Source organism: Piliocolobus tephrosceles, chromosome 2 (assembly GCF_002776525.5).
Source record: "Piliocolobus tephrosceles isolate RC106 chromosome 2, ASM277652v3, whole genome shotgun sequence".
NCBI lineage: Eukaryota > Metazoa > Chordata > Mammalia > Primates > Cercopithecidae > Piliocolobus > Piliocolobus tephrosceles.
Genome location: NC_045435.1, coordinates 144,625,054 through 144,642,131, shown reverse-complemented (window position 1 = coordinate 144,642,131; position 17,078 = coordinate 144,625,054). Strand labels below are relative to the sequence as shown.

Sequence of the window (17,078 nt, the reverse complement as noted above, 5' to 3'; positions counted from 1 at the left end):
GTATTTTAAGACAGTGTAAAATTTGATTTTTGCATTTTTGTTGTCAGTTTGCTTTTTGGGCTATGTTTCTAAATAAATGTTCGTTTAGAACTGTGAAACAGAATGTCTACTTACTTTAGGGACCTAATGAGATGCCTTTAAATGTATATCTCAATCCATATTTGTGTAGAAGCAGCACTTTCTTCTAAAACGTTTAATAGAAGCAGGCAAAGCCATAAGCTAAAATTCATTTTCTACTTCAGTACACAGCAGGTAGACTCTCTCCACACACTTTTACCTGTTTGGAAGATGAGGCTTAGTAATAATTTGAAATGACCAAAAGGAGAGGCAGAACTCTTACACCAGAGCCAAGATTTCTGCCTCAGTATCTGCCATTTCCTCTACCTTGAATGCAGCATCACCCTCCCAGCATCCCACTACTGTCACTTCTCCTGATGCTTCAGATTACAACTCTTACCCGTTTCATCCACTCTGGCAAGAGCTCTTTCTTTAATCCCTGCATTTCAGGTAGCATTCAGTTCAATATATCTGTGAATTAGTAAATACAATTAATTATAGTAGGGAGCTAACACTATTGAATGTTTCCAGTATTTGAAGCAGTCTGCTAAATGCTTTACCAGCATTATCTCATGTAATCTTTATGACTATCTTTGAGGTAGATAGTAGTTTTATTAATTATTTATTTTAAGGTTTTTATTTCCATAGGTTTTTGGGGAACAGGTGGTATTTGGTTACATGAGTAGGTTCTTTAGTGGTGATTTGTGAGATTTTGGTGCACCCATCTCCTGAACAGTATACACTGAACCCAGTTTGAAGTCTTTTATCCCTCACCCCCTTCCTGCCCTTTCCCCCAAGTCCCCAAAGTCTATTGTGTCATTCTTACACTTTTGCATTGAGGTGGATAGTAGTTCTATACAGCATTTTATAGATGGGAAGACAGGCTTAGAAGGGTTAAGTAACTAACTTGCTGAAAGTCACCTAGCAAGTAAATGGCAGAACTAGGATTTCAACCTTGTTTCTGACTTCAGAGCTCAGGTGTTTTGAGGTCTTGCTTTTCTGTTTCCATTTGCAAAATAGATTTAGGTGAACTGTTGTAGAACAGCACTGTCCCAGTAGGACTTTCTGTTATGATGGACCTGTTCTTTATCTGCCTTGTCCAGTACAGTGGCCACTAACCATATGTGGACATCGAGTATTTGAGAGGTGAGTAGTGCAATGAAATAACTGATTTTCAATTTAGATTTTAATTTTAAATATTTAGATACCAATATGTGACTTGAGGCTACTGTATTGGACAGCATAAATCTAGAAAAATAACTTCTTAAGCTTAAACTTATAAGTATATGCTTAAACTTATGCTTGTATTGGGTAAGAGTAAACTACGAGGTCATTTTGATGGTGCTTGTAGTTTTGTATTTATACTTTGCATGTGTATAAATACATACATACTTAACTACATACTATATAACTACTTGTAGTATATATTTATTTGTCTCCCCCCGCTACCCACCATTATATTCTAAGGACTCTTAAATATTGTGGGAGACAATTTAAGTAAAATACCTTTGTCAGTACTATTAGTTGGTTAGATATTTATTTTAAATTTCTGAACAAAATGAAAGCAATATTGCAAATGATTGTTTTTAATATAGACTTTGAGGCTACTGAAACTGGAAAGTTTACGGTTCAGCAGTATCTGCAGCCCAGAGAGAGAAATAGGACTTCCCCAAGGATGTGGAGTTTAAAGGCAAAACCAGAACTAGTATTCAGTCCTCGTAGTTCAATGTGTTGCTTATTTCACTGATAGAATGTGGATGCATTTTATAAACTTAGAGAATTTAGAAAGCTCATAAATAAGGAAAATTCGGAGTTCTTATCCATGATCATGAGGTACATTAGAAACGAGCTGACTGGATGCAGTGGCTCATACCTGTAATCCCAGCACTTTGGGAGGCCGAGGCGGGTGGATCATTTGAGGTCAGCAGTTTGAGACCAGCCTGACGAACATGGTAAAACCGCATCTCTACTAAAAATACAAAAAACTAGCCTGGCGTGGTGTCAGGTGCCTGTAATCCCAGCTGCTTGGGAGGCTGAGGCAGGAGAATCGCTTGAACCTGGGAGTCAGAGGTTGCAGTGAGCTGAGATTGCACCATTGCACTCCAGCCTGGGCAACAAGAGCTAAATTCCCTCTCAAAGAAAAGAAAAGAAAAAAAAAGAGTTGGAGTTATTTTTCCTGGAGAGGTGAGGGGTCATGACAGCAGTGTTGAACTGTTTTCAGAGCCTTAACATTCTTTATTAAGCGTATTCTGTGTGATTTTGGGGAATAGAACTAGCGCTGCTATGTTAAAGTTAGAGGGAAACCATTTTTTTTTTGCTTGATAAAAGGCTTCATCTTCAGCCAGGGCTATCTAGAGAAGTAACAGGAGACATCAGTACATAATGAGAGCTCCACCTTTAGAGGAATTGAAAATGAATTTATTTGCTTATTTCAGAGAAATTTTCAGTTATTAGATGGTTGGTAGTAGTACTAGAATTTTATTTCCCGAATGCTGGAGCCTAAACAAACGAAGCAGATTTTTATCTGCTTTTGTCCCCTTCACCCATAGATTGTGACTCATTTTTCCTCTCTTTGCCCTCTTGAAACGAGGGGTAGGTAGTTTATATACTTTATTGGCTTGCTTAAAGCAGCTTGTTTACTTGCTATCAATTCCACATCTTGGTTGGTTAGTGAGGCTTTTATTTCCTTCTTTCCTCAAAACTTAGATTTGTAGGAAGAAGAGGCTATAGGAAGAACATGAATAAAGTAATGTGGTTTGAGGATAGAGATTGTGTGTGTGGGAAAAGAAAACACAAACTCAGGACGCTTTTAAAATTTTTCTCATTAAACAACAATCAACACAGAAGACTTCTGTAACCAAATGTTTGGGGGTTTCTCTTCACACACCAAGCAAGCAGTCAGTTCTTGAAATCATCAAGCAATTGATTCAGTGTCCACCAATTCAGTTCTGACACACTTTACCTGGAGATAGACTCAGAAACTACAGATTGAGAGCTTAGTCCCAAAAGAGTGTATCCTCCTTCCTACCAGTCGCAAGTCCAGGCCTCTTGGAACGTCTGACTGACTTGCTTCAAATTAGGGTTCCCACAAATCCCGTCTTTGGGTTTGTTTGATTTACTAGAGTGCCTCAAAGAACTCAGGGAACCATGTTTACCGGTATATTACAAAGGATATTTTAAAGGGTACAAGTAAACAGCCAGATGAAAATATATATAGGGTGAGGTCTAGAAGGATCCTGAGCACAGGAGCTTCTCTCCCCGTGGAAGTGGAGTATGCTACCCTCCTGGCACCTGGATGAGTTCTTGTTCGCCTTTACATCAGCCTCCATGCGTTCAGCTGTCTGGAAGCCCTGCTGACCCTGTCCTTATTGGACCTCTTATGGAGACCTTATTACTTAGGCATGATTGATTAAATCTTTGGCCAGTGGCTGTGAACTTAAGCTTCAGTCCCCTCTCCAGCCTGGAAGTTGAAGGGTAGGGCTAAACCCTCTAATCATGCTTTGGTCTTTCTTCTGGTAACCAGCCTGTATCCTGAAGCTGCCTAAGGACTGCCAGCCAGCCATCAATCTTGGCATACAAAAAGACATCACTTTGTACATCCCAAGGATTTCAGGAGTTATATGCCAGGAAAACAGGGTTGAAGAACAAATATTATTTCAAAATATCCATCACTTTGCTAGGTCTCAGATTATTGCATGTCGTTTCATAAATACCGTTTACCTGAGATAATCAAGAAAGAACAATATTACTGTTAATCAAATGTTAACATACATTGAGTTCATCATCTAATGTAAATCTTTTGACTATTCATTTGGTTAGTATATACCCCTTCAAGTTTATCAAACCATGTAACAAACTGTTTATAATCCTCCTGATTTCCCCCTCTTCCCCTTGGTCCTGGAAAAAATAATACTTGCCTCCTCAAAAATTGAATAAATGTCAGTGAAGAAAAGCTATGGTTTATTTGGGATGTGTTTTCCTTCCCACGTGTAAATGTTGCATGAGCCAAGAAATCTTAGGATTAAAAGAGAAGTCAAAGTTTGTAAAAGGTTTTAAATGATAGAATACACTAAGAAATCATCTTTGCTCTTTGCACATACGTTGTTTCATTTATAATCGATTAAGAGACACTTATTTAAAAGCTTTGTCCAGTCCTACGAAAAGATGGCCATCACGTCTATAGGCAAATGCACAATTCTGTGGCACAGTTTATTACAGTAGAATGATTTGAGACCAGTATGCAAGTGGTGAACTGGAGGAAGGTGACAGATTCAGCTGCAAGTGCTGAAGGGAAGTCTTTGCCTGAAGGTAGGGCAGTTTCCTAAGAGTGGCACAGCTCATTGCTTTAAGCGTGAACATTTCAGTGTCAGGCTCAAGTTAGCAGGCAAGTGGAGCCCTGCATTTGCAGTCTTTGGATTCTAGGTGGCTGGTTAGTTGGTGAGTAAGGGTGTCTGTAGGGGTGCAGTGGAATGAGGGAGTTGGCAATAGCCTGAGCCTGTAAGGGCAAGGTGAGATGGTTTAGAAAATATGAGAAAGTAGGACTGTAAGAGTTTGAGAATCAGGCTCTCTTGACTAAGGTGGGCAGGATTGGACAGGAATAGTATCAGTCTTTTATTTTTAGCTTAAGGTAAAATATTTGCATTCTTATCAAAGCCAATGTACATCACTTCAGTAAATGCTCTGTAATAGCATGGTTCATAAATGATATTAAACAGTGTTATGGTCCTACTTTGCAAACCCCTGAGATTTGAAGTGAGTGGAATAGAACAGATAAATTTGCATTTTAAGAGGGAGTGAACAAAGGAATTCAATTTACTGTTTTGTTGCATTAATATAAAACCTTTTGGAAATTTTTAGAGTTTATATAATAGATACTTTGTTTTTTGGGTGATATCCTAAACATTGGAACAAAACCTTATGCATTTTACTCTAAATTTGAGTGGTTGTAAGGCACTTCTGGGACTACCCACATGGCTTGTATGATCTCCAAGTGGCTTTGATTATTAATGTTATAATAACAAAAGAACCTCATTATAAGCTTTGCCTAAAAGGTAAACTTGACCCCAAAGAGAACATTGGAAGTAGCCTCCAATATTTAAGTAGCAAACTTACTCAGTTCTTGATGATCTGCATTACTGGGAAATTAAGAGTTTACTATGTAGTACAAGGTGAAAATAATGTAGTATTTAAAAAACTACATATTCATGGGATATGAATCACAGATGGCATTCTGAATATATTATAATGGACAAAGTGTTTTAAATACTAAATTCAGGGTTTAAGTAGCCTCTATCAAATGTGTAAATATAAGTGATATAAAATATTTAGTAAATATATATCAAAATTATCAAATGTCAGTTATCCTAAATTGATTTTTTTCCTTCTTCAAATTATGATTTGGCTGGATGTATCTTAACTTTGAAGTCAGGGGAAAAGCTGTTAAACAGATCTTAGATTTTTGAGCTTACTCGGGTGTGGGTTGGTGAATTGGTTGCTGACAAAATCTCTGTACAGAGAAATAGTGTTGCACATGGTTTCTGTGTCATCATTCTCCGTGCCCTTTTTTTTTTCTTTCTTTTTTTATTCTTCAGTTTGCCATCATTTTGAGAAATGAGGTGTTTGGAGTGGGACATGACCAAACTGAGTGCAGCTTTGTAGTCAGCCAGCTGGGGACTCCTGACTGGACTTTAGAGATTTGGGTAAATTTTGGTTGAGCAAAATTTGTTTTCTGTGTGGAGGGTAGTTTTCTGTGTGGAGGGTAGTCAGAGATTGATGTTCAGTTGGACACATACATTCAAATTCACTCATTGACCTTCAGCTCCTCCATGGTCAGCCCCATCAGCTGAGAATCCAGCCGAGAGTTTTGATTAATTTAGAAAATAGAGCCTGCATTTTAGTAAGCACACTTTTCTAGGTAAGAGATTAGGTAGGCTTAAATAGATATTTACATGTTGACAACCTTGACTCTATAAGTTAGATACAGTGAGGGGCGGTTAGGATTGATGCTCCATAGTGTTTTGGAGGCTTGGGAAAGAGGTAGCGGGCAGTCTCTTGCTGTACTAATCTCTAATGGCTTAGAATAAGTGTCTCTTTCTAAGTGTTTATTAGAATTAGGCTTGAATTAGGGTTGGATACATTTTATCATGTTGTTAAGGGGTAAAAATTTGTCACAGGGTTAAGAATAGTCTCCATGTTTGATAAAGCAGCTAGTCAGAAATTAATAGGGAAATCCATGGATAGATTCAAAATGGTATTGGGGGGCCTGGGAAATAGCAGATACAATTATATTCTTGAAAGAATGTCAGGTGTTGATGTGTTCAGAAAATATCTCCTACTAGGTTAAGAGAAATGAGATAAGGTAAGATACATTTTGAGGTTAACATTCATTTAGCGTTAAATATCTTCTGAGGGCCAAAATGTGATCAGCACGTGCTGTATACTGGGGATGTAATTACGAACAAGATGGACGGCATCTTCAGCCTTTGCAGAGCTTAGATTTTACCTGTGAAGACAGACTGGAACTTGTTTAAAAACAAAACAAAACAGAAAAATTGCCTTCATGGTGAGCTGGGGAAGTGAACAGACGTAATAATTGCTATGAAGAAAACAAGGGATGAATTTTAGTGTGGGGTTCTACTTTTATTTTGGGTTGAGAAAGCTTTTCTAAGGAGGTGACATCTTCATTGAGAACAAAAAGGTGTTAGGTACCTAAGGTGTGGAGAACCATTAGTGTTACAAACCGCATGTGGTGAAGTTCGAAAGCAGGTAGCTCTGATGTTCAGGGAGCTAGCTGGAAGAAGTCTGGTGTGGCTGGATTGAAGGAAGTGGGGAGTGGGCAGGGGAATGCTGTTGTACAAGATGAGGTGGCAGAATGAGGTTGTGGCCAAATCAGGCAGAGTTTAGCTTTTATTAAGAGCAGTCTGGCTGCTAGATTGGAGGTGGATAAAAGAGTAGATGCTGACAGTCATCAGGTGATCGAGGATGGTGTTCTAGATTATGGTAGTAGAGTGGAAGTGGGAAGAGGGTCATTTGAAGTATGATTTTTGAAGGCAGGTGGACAGGATTTGCTGATGCATAAATGGCAGAGTTAGGGGGAATGTTAGAACAGAGAAAGAAATCATGGGGTTGGGTTTGAGTCTGTTGGGGAAATGGTAGTGCCTGTTTTGAGATGGGGAAGATTTCTGGGAGATAAGTGGTTTGATGGACAGGATCAAGAGTTTTGTTATGGATATGTTAATTCTGAAATGTCTGTGAGACATCCAAATGGAGATGTCAAGTAGGCAGTTGAACATGCCGCTCAGTGGAGATATATCAATTCTCCTGGAGATATATCAATTCTCCACTGGAAATATCAATTTGAATTGTCATCATAGAAATATTTAAATGTGTGGGTAATGATGAATTTGTGTGTGGAAAAAATATAGACAGACAGTAATACTCAAAACCAAGCCCTCATAACGTTCAGAAATGGGTGAACTAGCAGCTAGCAGAGGAGTCCTAAGAAGTTTGCCATCTAGGGGTTAGGAGGAAAACCAGGAGAGAGGTTTCCATGATGTTGAGAGAAAAAGAGAGTCCCCAGTTCTTAGTGAGTCCATCTAAAATTAATCATTAATGAAATTTTCAAGTGAATATAAAAGTAGAATAAAATTGTAATTACTTTCTTCACCAGGAAAGTAATAAGGAAATAAAGACTATTTAGTGGCATTGAGATTTCAAGAGTAATTTCTTTAGTAATATTGCAAGATTATCTATATTACCTATGCAACCAGACTCCATAATTGGGCTCAGGAGGGAAGGCTTTCCCTTAGAGAAGCAGAGTTCTGTTCGTCTGAATGTTGCCCAGTCAGGCTTTTGAGGACTCTTAGATTCTTTTTTTTTTTTTTTTTTTTTTTGCCCATGGACTGAACACAGCTGGTTCAGTGTGTGTCATTATTTATTATCTTCCTCTCAATATAGATTATTTATCGCAGGAGAAGTTGTTGCTGGTAGCATGTCAGTTTACATGTGTCTAGCTCCCATCTCTTGGAACACGCAATTAAGTGTGGTCAACATATATCTTCTTTGTTTTTGCCGTTGAGAAAGCTGTCAGGACTCTTACATCTGGAGAACAGGAAAGACTACCCTCAAAGCCAGTGTTGGCCTAAGTGTGCTCTTAAACATTTCCTATGGATGTGTGGACTACGCCTATCTCTCTATCTCTGTCGTGACTTCTGCCTGTGTCCTGTGGGTGCAGAGGCCAAACAGTAGTAGCAGAGATGGCAAACCTTCTCCTACACATGTGCACCAGGATAGTCCTTTGTCTCTTTCATTTGTTCTTCAAGGCTTCACTCAAATATTGCTTCCATTCTGTAATTTTCTCTTCCCAGTGCACCCTTGGGACTTGTTACGTTGAGTTAGAGGCCGTATTACACAGTGGTTTCTTTTGGAGAGACTGGCTAGACTACATATACATAACCTCTTGGTTAGTTACATATCTTCTCAGTGCCTCAGTTCCTTCATCTGTAAAACCACATGGGGTTGTGTGAGAATGATATGAGTTAATATATGTAAAGCACACAGAGTAGTGCCTGGCATATAAGAGCTCAAACATTGTTAGTTGTTGATGCTGTTGTTGTTATTTATAAAGCTTGCATGCATTTCCTTTCTTCATTTGTTTTTGGAATGGTGAAGGCATATAATGTGTTATTTATTATCTTTTTAATATGATATGTTTCATGTAATAGACAAATATTTTTAAGTAGTTACTAAGATAACTTCTGCATGTCTTACTTTTCTCTAAAAAGGTAAGCATACGTGTAAATATCTTGTTACTTGTGTGTGACCCTAGATTGCTTGGTTGTCAGTATCTCTTAATAAAGATTTTCCCTTTCATCTGTTTGTAGAAGCCTCATCAGCTGGGCTGGTATTAGTAAAAGGAAGATGATTAGAAAATTCACTTGGAGATCACATGGACTCTTTTATTATTAAATTAAATCATTCGTTTTCCATGTATACAACATATTAATTGGGGTTGTGTTTATTGGTGAAAACATTTTTTTTCTTAAAATGAAATCTTTAATTTTTTACATTAATTATACTCAATATGAGGCACTTTTGCTTCATTCTTAACAGGTAGGTGAATTGTAGAGGTCTTACGTCTTTACTGGGCCTGCCACCATCAGTAGTTTAGGAGAATAATAGCTTTTGAAATGTATAAGGCCTTATTGAAACCAAAAAATATTCTTTACAATGCAGTTACTAACAGGGTCTTAATTCATTTGTTAATATTTCTTTAGAACATGGCTTAAATTTTGTTTTAAGGTCTTATACAAATTTTTGAGGGAACATTTTTTAATTAAAACAATTTTTTTTTAGTGTTTTCCAGTTTAGTTTGTCTTTTTTGGTGATGCAACTCAACAACCATAAATACATTCAGGACTCACAGATTGACATTTCAATCATTCCATCCACAAGTACTCAGAGCTGTGGGGATATGGAATAAATATGAGATGTGGTCTCTTGGCTTTAGTTTATAATCTTTATTGTTGAAAAAAGCCTGATTCCCTTGAAATAATTAGAGAAAAATATTGGAAAGCATATAGAAGGAAGTGTTGTATAGCAGTGAGATAATTCATTTAGTAGTCTTGTTCATTTATTCACTAAAAGTCTACTGAGCACTTTCATCTCCTTAATATCAAAACTTCTGAGTTTTAGCACAAGATCCGCCACTGTGAAATTGATCAAGTACCTTTCCTTTACCAGATTTACTCCACCTACCTCATAGGATCATACATGATCATGTATATGAAAGCTTCTAGAACACTAAAGCATTGTGCAAATGTAAAGAGTTATAAAATGTTACATTGTTTGGGACTCGGCCATGCCTATGGTAGCAGTTAAAAGGAACAAAACTGTGAGAGCTGAAATAGTTAGGGTGGGTGGAATTTTCCTCTTAGAAACCATCGTCAGTAAAGGCTGTTTTTTAAAAGCTAGTATATAGGATTAATAAAGTTCAGGTTGAATATCTCTTACCTGAGATGCTTGGGACCAAAAGCCTTTTGGATTTCAGAATTTGAATTTTGAAATATTTGCATTTTCATAATGAGCTGTCTTTAGGATGTGGCCTAAGTCTGAACATGAAATCCATTTATGTTTCTTACACACCTTATACACATAGCCTGAAGGTAGTTTTATTTTTCCCATGGGGACACTGAATAAACGGTGTATTGTGTGCCTGTGATTTGACTGGGACCTGCCACATGGGGTAAAGTGTGGAATTTCTCACTTGTGGTGTCATGTCAGTGCTGAAAGTTTTTGATTTTGGAGCATTTCAGTTTTCAGCTTTTTGGATTAGGAATGTTCAACCTGTAGCCAGAGAAAGAAGATAGTTTTCCATAAGATGGAAAATTTATCTAATCATGCCTTTATGGAAGATGCGTGAATTTGTTGAATAACTGAAATGTATACCTTCAGGTTCCCAAATTTAATTTATCTGAGATAAAATTTGTTTCTGAATAGTGGTATATTTCTCTCTTCTTCAAAACATAGTATGAGTTTAACATTTTCTAATTATTTAGGACCTCATTCTCAACCTCAGTTATGATACTGTAATATAGTGATCAATTATGGAACTACTAAGTTATTGAGGTAATAGGACTCTTGTCTCACGCCGTAAGAAGGAGCTCAGGCTGCCCATTTAAAAAAAAGAAAAAATTGAGATATAATTTAAATACCATACAATTCACCCTTTTAAAGTATGCAATTCAGTAGTTTCTAGTGTACTCAAAACGTTGTGCAACTGTCACCGTCATTACTTCCAGAACATTTTCATCATCCCAGAAAGGAACCCCACATCCATTAGCATTCTCCATTCTCCCCTCCCCCCAGCCTCTGGCAACCACGAATCGACTTTCTGTCTCTATGGATTTGTCTGTTCTGGGCATTTCATATAAATGGAATCATACAAGGTGTGGCCTTTTGTGTCTGGCTTCTTTCAGTTAACATAATTAAAACATTTAGTTTTATAATAAAAAATGCTAGGCAAATAATTGGGTAGAGGTTGGGAGTTTTAAGAGATTCCATTAAAGAAGAAAGGTGAAATAAGGGGGAGAGATGAGATCAGATGAAGTTCAGATTTAGCAAACATTGAGTATCTGTTATATAAGGCAGGCACTGTGCTAAGTCTGTTGGGTGATAAAGCAGAAGAGATTCTGAAAAATATGCTGTTTTTCCATCCTTTGCTTGATGATTTGGACTTTGAGTAGAAAGGACAGTTGTGTCCTCTTGATGTACAGAATTACAGAATAAATTCTTTGAAAAGGAGTAGGAAAGCAGATCAGTCAGCTTTTGCCTAGTATGATTTATTCCTCTTTTAAAGTGTAATTTCTGTTTCTACCTAGTTTCAAATAATTTTTGAGGCACGTAGGGCTCTGCCACATGATTCCAGCCTTGTCCTGGGATATAACTTTTTTATGGCTCATAAAGGGCCTGGTTGAAGTTTGGAACTATTATAGACTGGGAGAATAGGCATTTCAATAATTTCCCTTTATACCTTATTGCTTAATATTTAAGGTTAGGATAATTGGATAAACATTCACCATTCACATTTTATTAGCTGGTAACTATCCTTTCTCATTTATTCCAGAGAATAAGGACAGTCCTTCCTTTCGCCCAATTTTACTTGTTTTTCTAAATTTTATTTCTTTAGCTTAACATTGCTTACAGGGCTTTATTAAGTTTTGTTTCATATTGTTCTGGAGCTATACTAGTGGATTACCCAATGAAATTTTTTTTTTCCTATATGGTAAATTGTTTAAACCCTTACCAAATAAACAGCTAACTTGGGTAATACTTTATGACAGTGTGTAGCTGCATGGCAGTGTGCTTACATTTACTATCGATACTCAGTTCTGGTTTTATCATATTATTCTTAATAAATAGTAATGATCAAGTTATTTGGTTTAGGGAGAAAATCTGCCATGAAGTATCTTTGTGTCTGTGGCACACAGCCACACTATTTATGCTACTATGAACCTGCAAAACTCACTGTGTCTGCAGTGAAAGCTACAGATGAAATCTGATAGGATCTCTTGGCATTTTCACTTCTATGATTATACATTGAATGTAGGGATGAATTAAGCCCTTTGTATTGTTGAGCTGTGATTAAGATTACTGGATAGCTTAAGTATTTTCTCTTTTTGCCCGCATTCACTTTTAACTTGGGTCAAAATTATTAATCCATTAGAGTGTATGCAGTAAGTTTTTTTTCTTTTGTAGTGTTGTGACCTTTAATGATGGAGCATTTCATAGATGTGCTAAGTGAAGGTTAATAACTGTGAAAATTTATTATATTGATTAGCTAGTTATATATTAACACTTAAGGTTTAATTTTATTATTTAAATTTTGTTTTTCTTTGGCTGTCTGTAAAATCTTCTCATTTAAAATTTAGCTTCTGTGGATAACTGTTTACTCATTGACCCACATGAATATTTAATAGATACTTCAACAAGTCCAAAACAACTTCTGCTTCCCCCCCCCAAATCTGCTTCACCCACAGTCTTTTTCATTTCAATTAATAGCAAATCTGTCTTTCCATTTAGGAGTCATTGATTCCTTTTTCTCTCTCACTCTACATTCATTCTGTCATCAAATCCTTTTTGTCCTACCTTCAAAATAAATCTGGCATCTAATCACTTCTCACTTTTTCCATTGTTATTATTATGGTCCAAGCCATCTTCATATCTTACTTGAGTTATTGCCACACCCCTCCCAACAGGTCTCCCTTCTTCCGTCCTTCCTTCTATATAGTATATTCTTAACATGACAACCAGAATGATCTTTTAAACATGAAAGTGAGATCATATTACTCCTTGTATTCCCATTATAATGGCCTTTGAAAGTGATCAGGGCCCCTTTTATCTCTCTGACCTTATTGCTTATTCTCTTGATCACTCTGCTGCCACTACACTGGCCTCTTCCCTATACCTCAAATGTGCCAGACATGCTTCTACCTTAGGGTCTCTGTGCTGGCTATTTCCTCAAATGTCATCTCAGTGAGGCTAATGCTGATCACCCTACCTCAACATATCCAATTATTTTTACTCTGCTTTTTCTTTCCATAGGAGTTAACACCTCCTAACGTTTGCTTCTGTCAGTTTCTTATTATTAACTGTGTTGTGTATTCTCTCCCATTAGAATGTGAATATCTGAAAGACACTGATAGTTTGAAGAGTGCCTGGAACATAGTAAATGTTCAATAAATTGCACTTCATTGACATTTATTGGGAACATAACATTATTAGCACTCCTCAGAAGCCTGCCGTATCTTCCCTATCATTTATACCTCTCCCCAAGCCTGATGTTTTTGTTTTTTGTTTTAATATAGAGACAGGGTCTTACTCTCACCCAGGCTGGAGCTCAGTGGCGTGATTATAGCTCACTGCGACCTGTATCTTCTGGGCTCAAGCTGTCCTGCTGCCTCAGCCTCTCAAGTAGCTGAGACTACAGGATTGGGCTACCACACCTAGCTCAATTTTTATTTTTATTTTTTTGTAGAGATGGAGTCTTGCTATGTTGCCCAGGCTGGTCTTGAAACTCATAGCCTCCTGTCTTGACCTCCCAAATGATCCTCCTGCCTTGGCCTCCCTAAGCTCTGGGATTCCAGGCATGAGCCATCAAGCCTGACCAAGTCTGATGGTTTTTAAAGTTGTTTTTAGTATGATTGGATGTGATTCTCATACAAATAAAGGTCTGCTGTATAGTAGTAGTCTGTTGCATAGAACTTTGTTCTTCAGGTGAGGTGTGAGTCACATCCTTTTATCTTGTGTTTTTTTTTTTTCCCGCTAGTATGGTCATGAGCAGTCCACAGAGCCAAAATATACATAGAAACAGAAAGACTATTTGTTAAATTTATGGAAATATGTTTTAAATTGTTTCTATAATCTTCTTTTGCTTCTTAGAATACAAATGTCACAGGAATAAAAGCTTTCACCCTTTTACCAGTACCTTTATGATCATTTTATTCTATTGACAGTATGGAGCACTTTGCAGATGGATATCAGGTTCATTGTTACGTTGAAAAGTGAAGTAGTACATTCTACTAACAGTCTTTCTGCTGAGAAAAATCTAATTATTTGTCATTAAGGTGGCATTAGGTTAGTAAATTGGGTAAATAAACAGTTAAAATCCCCAGATTTATTTTAACATGCCATAACTGCTTTGCTTGAAAATAGGTATCAGCCAGGCACAGTGGTTCATGCCTGTAATCCCTTCAATTTGGGAGGCTGAGGTGGGAGGATCACCTGAGGTCAGGAGTTCGAGACCAGCCTGGCCAACATGGTGAAACCCTGTCTCTACTAAAAATACAAAAATTAGGTGGATGTGGTGGCTCATGTCTGTGATCTCAAGTTACTTGGGAGGCTGAGGCAGGAGAATTGCTTGAACCTGGGAGGCGGAGTTTGCACTGCACTCTAGCCTGGACAACAGAGCGAGACTCTGTCTAAAAAAAAAAAAAAAAAAAAAGAAAAGAAAAGAAAATAGAAATATAAAGATGATCAAGTAACTATTGAAGTGAAAGGAAACTGCAAAGAAAATCTCCAAAAGACTCCATCCTAGTTTTTTTTTTTTGTTGAGCACTATTCTTCACCTGCTGCACTATAGCCAGCAATATGGACAAACAATACTACTACTAATATCATTATTTGTTGAGCACTTATTAGGTGTTAGGTCTCATGCTTCATCTTTTATGCTCCCACCAGTTCTGTAATGGCAGGTAATACCATTTTGTTTTTCTAAATACATTCAATCTCTGAGCCTCAGTGTTCCCCCTCAGACCTCAGATCCTGGGCCTTTTACCCTACATTTTATGGCCCGCTTCCTTTTCTGCTTCTTCCTGATTATTTCATTTTGTATTTGATGTTCTGAATTTTCTCTAAATTACAACATGTATTCATTTTAGATTAATGGCTTTAAGAAAATCATTTATTGTTAAGAATAGTACAGCTTTATGGCTCAGCAAAAAATAATTCTACTGTTCAACCATAATCATTTTGGCAAGTTTACAACCTTTTCCTCAAGCTTTGGTTAGGCTACTTGAACTTCTGAATACCTTTGTGGTTTTTTAACAATCTGAAATCACTTGTCTACAAATAGTATTTCTTTGTTTTTTTTTTTTTTTCTATGTAGTCCTCTTTTTTTTTTTTTTTTTTTAGCAGAAACACATTTCTTTATTAACCAAGGGCTGATCCTAATTAATCCAACACACTTTGAAATAGCTACATGTAAAATGTTTGTGATAAAGATAATTGAACACAGTAATAAAAAAAAAAAACAGTATGGAGATTTGCTCATTGAACTGAGCTTGGTCATTCTTTTAGTTAATTCCTGTCCAAAGTGATGATGGAATTTTTATTCTACTTTTTCATAGATCCGAGTACAGGTAACATTGTTCATGACACAGTCCACCACTAATTTCCCATCTTTCAATTTTCTTGTTATTGTGCTTTCCTTCCCATCCCACTCCTGATGCTGAACCAATGCACCATCTGTAAAGCTGCAGACAGTCTGAGTTTTTCTGCCATCAGCTGTGGTTTCTTCAAATTTCTCTCCCAGAGTACAAGAAAACTGTTGTTTTCAAAGTGCTCTCAGTTTTTATGGTGAGGTTTTTGCCATCACAAGTGATGATACAGTCTGGCTTGGCCATTGCGCCCATTTTTCGCAAAGCTATTCCCACTCCTAGCTCCTTCATGTATTCATCAAAGCCTTTGCTATCCACCAGGCGCCATCTTCCTTCCAGCTGCTGAACTGTGGCCATGGTGGGCGCGGGCTGGCTGACGTGCAGAGCGGGGTCGGCGTCGGCGTGGCAGCGTGCTGTCTGTAGTCCTCTTTAAAATATTTAAGTATAGTAGGAAGCAGCAGAGTTTGTTCCACCTAATGTCAATTTAGAGAACCTTTTACCTTTTGTATTAAAATTATGATGCCTCAGGATCTTTTTTTTTTACCTGTGTATTTATTCATTTTCACACTCCGTGTTTTAGTTGCCACTGCATATTAGTGACACAACCATGATGATTTTTCCCTCGTCCAATCATGAAGGTTTTAAAAAAAACCTGTAGTTTTTAGTCTCTTATTATGATATCAATTAAGGGTGATTTTATAGGAAGAAAAACATACCCTGCATTTCATTTGGAGAAAAAAAGAGTAATAAACTATTAAATGAGGAAATTTAGAAAAATTTAAAGTTTAAAAAGAAACATACTTAGACACTTTTAAGCTGAATATGCCTTATGTGAGAATTTTAACCAGGAAAGACTAAATGATCTTTTATAATTATGTTGTCACCATATGTTTGCAAATTCATATTTGCATACATTATTTGTATATAAAGATAGATTAGTGTCTAGCTTTGTGTGCATTCCATTTTGTAATACACATTCTTTTAGCAGGTTATGTATGTCTTCATGCAGTTGCATTTTGTAATACACATTCTTTTAGCAGGTTATGTATGTCTTCATGCAGTTGACTTTTCTGTATTTGTGTTCTTTAGCCTCCTTAATGAAGATTTTTATAGTCAAAGTGGAAGAGGGCCAACTTTTTATTGTTAGTGCAGCAGCATAATTAACTATACAAGGTTTGTTTATTATAGCTGAGTACTAGAACAATGCTTCAAAGAGGAAAACGTACAGAGAAGATTAGTAAATAACATAGCAATGTGTGAGGCTGGCCAATTGTAATAAGGCCTTTATTGGGTGGTTCTTGAATTTGTAAGCACATGCTTACATTTTCCAGATAATAGGAATGAAAATATGTAATTTAAATGGCTATTTCTATTGCATTGTTATAGGAAAATAATGGAAACTTCGCTTGGATAAATGATTGTATTGGAGAAATGTTTTGTATACTTTGGTTCTGAAATACTTTGAGCTCTTCATTTGTATAAAGCTCAAATATTTGAGCTTTATACAAATGAATAGTGTTAGGTAAGACTCAACTTCAAGGTACAAATTTTATTACTGCTGAATCAGATCTGAAGAACAATGATAAA

The 17,078-nt window shown here is 36.9% G+C and overlaps 1 pseudogene; it reads right to left on the bottom strand.

The window, feature by feature from the left end:
• Window positions 1–15,326: 15,326 nt before the first annotated feature.
• On the bottom strand, window positions 15,327–15,902 carry LOC111539474 (annotated as a pseudogene).
• Window positions 15,903–17,078: the final 1,176 nt, after the last annotated feature.